At 53.2% G+C, this 4,648-nt stretch overlaps 1 pseudogene across 1 annotated transcript; it reads left to right on the top strand.

The window, feature by feature from the left end:
- The first annotated feature begins 1,353 nt into the window (after nt 1-1,353).
- LOC309868504 (kelch-like protein 42 pseudogene) lies at nt 1,354-3,166 on the top strand (annotated as a pseudogene). Its single transcript has one exon. The product of its transcript is annotated as a kelch-like protein 42 pseudogene (transcript).
- Nucleotides 3,167-4,648: the final 1,482 nt, after the last annotated feature.

Genomic DNA, 4,648 nt, shown 5'->3' with positions numbered 1-4,648 from the left:
AAAATTTTTTGTTTTTGTTTGTTTTGTTTTTTAGGATAGGGTGCCAGTTCCCTCCCAATCCTTATCCCTCCATCTACCCAAAGCTAACCTAACAGTATCCCTCTCACTCTCTTCTAAGATTAATTCATATCTCATGAACAACACGAGGTCTTCATTATTTGGCCTGAGCTTTTTACTCATCTCTTTGCAACGTCCAGTGACAGAAGACCGGGAAGTTGCCCCTCCTTCAGTAGTCCTCATGGGCTGGGGAACATAGGGTGGCAAGAAACGCCACTCGGTAGGCCAGTATGACTAAAGGCGGCCAGATCTTCTGCTCAGACCATCTGTCATGGCTAGCCCAACCAAACTGAAATAGGAAAAGCAATAACTTTTAGACGAGGTTTTAAAAGAAGTCACGTGTCCTCACTTAAATTGTCTTTCTTTTAAGAGCATAAAAAGACTTAACGGGCCCCAGCAGCAAATACAAGCTCGTCTGCTTCCCGACCCGTTTCATCTGCTGTACTGTGCAGCCCAGCGAGCCCTGCAGAACTGCTGCCATCTGCCTGGACCTTCTTTCTGCAAGATGGCTCCTCCACGATGACCCTGGCGAAGAATCAGCTCTAGGTGTCACCTGCGTGTGCAGGGACGGCCTATGTGCCTCAGGCCCCGGGACACTATGCCGGATTGGGCTAGAGGGGCGATCCCAGATGTGATGTCATTTTGACTCCCAGGACCCCCGACTCCCATCATCCCGGTCCCCCCACGCCTGTTTCTTCTTCTCTTCTCTGTCTCCCCGCTCGTAAAGCAGCGCGGAAGAAACAGCGGACTGGCTTCACCTCGCCTCCAGTCCCCCTCCCAACCCGCGCGTCGCTGCGGAGCCCGCAGGCCGCAGAGCCGCTGCGCCGGGCGTGCGGGGGAGGCTGCGGGGACGTGGCCGCAGCCGGAGCGCCGGGGCCCGCGGCCCTCCCCGACGACGGATCCGCTCGCAGGTCTGGCGGGCGGCAGGGGTCCTGCGGGCGGAAGTGAGAAGCGAGGCGTGGCAGGAGGCTGCGGGCTGGGGGCTGGGATCCCCTCGGCGGCGGACGCGGCCCGGACAACCCGGACGAGGACGGCGGCCGCCTCCCGACGCCCGGCGCGCGGCAACCCGGCCTTTTGTGGCGTTGAGGCAGAGCAGACCGGCAGGGCGGCCGCTGCGGGGGAGCGAGGCTGAGCCGCCGCCCCCGGGACCAGGAGGAGGGGCTGCCTCGGGGGCGCCGCCGCGACCAAGAAAGGCTGGGCGGACGCGGGAGCGGGCGGCGGCCCGTCGCCTCCCTCCTCCTCCGCGGCGCCATCCCTCGGCGCGCCCAACCCGGAACCCGGCGAGCGCGTGGGGGCGGGAAGGCGAGCGCGCAGAGCTGGCGGGCACCCCCGCGGCCCCCGGCCCCCCAGCCATGTCGGCCGAGGAGATGGTGCAGATCCGCCTGGAGGACCGCTGCTACCCGGTGAGCAAGAGGAAGCTTATCGAGCAGAGCGACTATTTCCGCGCCCTCTACCGCTCCGGCATGCGCGAGGCCCTGAGCCAGGAGGCCGGCGGCCCCGAGGTGCAGCAGCTGCGCGGCCTCAGCGCCCCGGGCCTGCGCCTGGTGCTGGACTTCATCAACGCCGGCGGGGCCCGCGAAGGCTGGCTCCTGGGCCCGCAGGCGGAGAAGGGCGGCGGGGTGGAGGAGGAAGAGGAGATGGACGAGGTGAGCCTGCTGGCGGAGCTGGTGGAAGCGGCCTCCTTCCTTCAGGTCACGTCTCTGCTGCAGCTGCTGCTGTCCCAGGTGCGGCTCACCAACTGCCTGGAGCTGTACCGCCTGGCGCAGGTGTACGGGCTGCCCGACCTGCAGGAGGCCTGCCTGCGCTTCATGGTCGTCCACTTCCACGAGGTGCTGTGCAAGCCCCAGTTCCACCTCCTGGGGGCTCCTCCTCAGGCCCCCGGGGATGTCAGCCTGAAGCAGAGGCTGAGAGAGGCCCGGATGACCGGGACTCCGGTTCTTGTAGCCCTGGGGGATTTCCTGGGGGGCCCCCTGGCCCCACACCCCTACCAAGGGGAGCCCCCGTCCATGCTCAGGTATGAGGAGATGACCGAACGTTGGTTCCCGCTGGCCAACAACCTTCCTCCCGACCTGGTGAACGTCAGGGGTTACGGGTCTGCCATCCCGGACAACTACCTCTTCATAGTGGGCGGGTATAGGATCACTAGCCAGGAAATCTCGGCTGCGCACTCCTACAACCCCAGCACCAATGAGTGGCTCCAGGTGGCCTCCATGAACCAGAAGAGGTAAGCGCCCAGCGGGGCTGCTTCTGCTTCTTTTCCCGTTCCATTCATTCACTTGCTCACTAGTTCGTTCATTCCCTTGATGTTTGCTGGGCAATCGCAGGAGATTTTGCTGAAGTGGGAATGACATCTTCAGGAGTGTCGCTGGCCTGGACTCTGGCAGAGTTCCCAAGGAACTGAGAACTTGCGAGGAAGAAGTGGCCCCCGCCAGGTCAACTAACCGAGTACTTTCCTTGCAGGTCTCGCTCTTTCAGGCAAACTGCCTTTTTGCCTCTTTCCCAGTTGGGGGGCGTGGGGTGGGGGATGTCTGTGGTTTCCTGGAAGGATACTGTAAAGGAAAACTTTTTTTAAGTTTGCTTTCATTTTTACCTTTTTTTTTAATTTTTTAGGCTCTAATCCTGATTACAGTGACAGACCGGGCAGTGACCTGTAATGCGGTCTTGGGAGGATTTTTGTTGTTGTTATTGACTTTGAAGCTTTCCACACTGGGGCCCCAATCTGTAATCAGATTACCATTAGAATTGTACCTTGGATTGTCTTTTTTATTTTGTATCCTCTCTTTTGCATCTCCCTTCCTTCCCAGACAGTTTCGTCTTTGTTCTAAAATTTGAGCCTGGCAGTGGTCACCTACAAAATTAGAACGTTTCAGTGCACCCAACCTTCCCCCTCCCATCCTCAAATCCCTCCCAACATGCCCTTGGGTGACATGAAGACAGGTAAAGGAGGAGGGGAGGCGAGGGAGAGTAGGGAATAGAGGTGGGAAAGGAAAAGGAAGAAGAAGGAAAAAAAAAAAAAAAAAGAGCAGAGCAGATACAGGAAGAGATGGTAGGAAAGAAAGATGGAAGGACTCAAGATGGCCCAGAGCCATTCACACTTAAGTGGGGAGAAGAATCAATCAGTATGATCCAGGAAAGGACAGGAATACCCTTTTTTCTGCTATTCTTGTATCCATCTCAACCCCCACATGGGCCCTACCCTGAAGTGTGGAACAAGTAGTTGGGGGACTCACCACCAGGCAAAGAAAGTTGTAACTGGAATGGGAAGACCATTATACATACATACTTGACTTAAGGGTACCCCAGCCTAGGGGGGTGGGGGGAACAGTGGCTTTATTTCTACTCTAACATGAAATTCATTTTGGAAAGTGTTCTTTTTTTTCTGGTGATAAAAATAATACATACTTATTTTAGAAAAGTGGAAAATGGAAAAGAATCAAGAAACAGAAAGACTATCACTCCTGCTCCCTCCCTCACAGAGGCAATACTGTGTAGAGATTGGCATGTTTTCTTCCAAGCCCTTTTTAGTGTATTATTTATACCACTGAGATGATACTGTATTTAAGGTTTGGTATCAGAAGTGTTATTTTTAGGCAAATTCTACAAGCTTTAATTGAGGTAACAAAGGGACATTCAGTGGTTACGAATGGTGCTCAGATTTGGGGTGGAAGGCCCAGCCGGTTGTCTGTCACCTCTACACACGTGTGTCCAGCTGTATCAACTGCTGCTCAACAGAACCCCTCCACCCCCAAATCCAGCTTGAGTTCTAACATAACACCTCACAGAATTCTTATTTTTTTAGAGAAGCGGGGAAGGCCACAGGGGGAAAGTGAATCCTAAGCAGGCTCCGTGTCCAGCACAGAGCCTGACGTAGGGTTTGATCTCATGATGCTGGCATCATGACCTGAGCCAAAATCAAGTCAGATCCTTAACCAACTGAGTCACTCCAGTGCCCCCTTTTCTTTCTTTACAAATCCTTGATAGTCGTTTTTCTTTTTTCTTTTTCTTTTTAGGAATATTCTTTATGTCCTCCAGGGGAAAAAAAAAAAAGGTATTCAAGTAATTCGTAAATACATGCTTAGAAAAATTACAAATGACACGAGAAACCACAGAGTGGAAGATATGTGTATCTACTGATATATATTTATATATTATACATTTGTAAATATATGTTATAAATGTACATTTATATAAACATAAGTATGTTAATAATTGTTAGGGGAAAATGTTTGTATGTGTGTACATGTAGGGGTGTCTGTTCATCTTCTATATATTTTTACCATAGGTTGATTAGGCTGTGCTGATTATTATGACAATTCCACTTGGAGAGTTTTTTCTGTATCAACAAATATCAACATACATAGAGCTGTCTCACTCATTAAGAGCTGTATTCTAGCCTTTGGCTGTATGGTAATGTAATCAGCCCATCCCTTACTCGTGAGCATTTAAGTTGCTTCTATTTGCCATTATAAACACTGCTATAATGGGATGCCTGGGTTGCTCAGTGGGTTAAGCATCTGCCTTTGGCTCAGGTCATGATCCCAGGGCCCTGGAATGGGTCCCATGTTAGGCTCCCTGCTCCTCGGGGAGTCTG

The sequence above is a fragment of the Mustela nivalis genome, assembly GCF_964662115.1.
Source record: "Mustela nivalis genome assembly, chromosome: 7".
In the NCBI taxonomy this organism is placed as follows: Eukaryota; Metazoa; Chordata; class Mammalia; order Carnivora; family Mustelidae; genus Mustela; species Mustela nivalis.
This window is presented reverse-complemented; position numbering and strand designations above follow the sequence as displayed.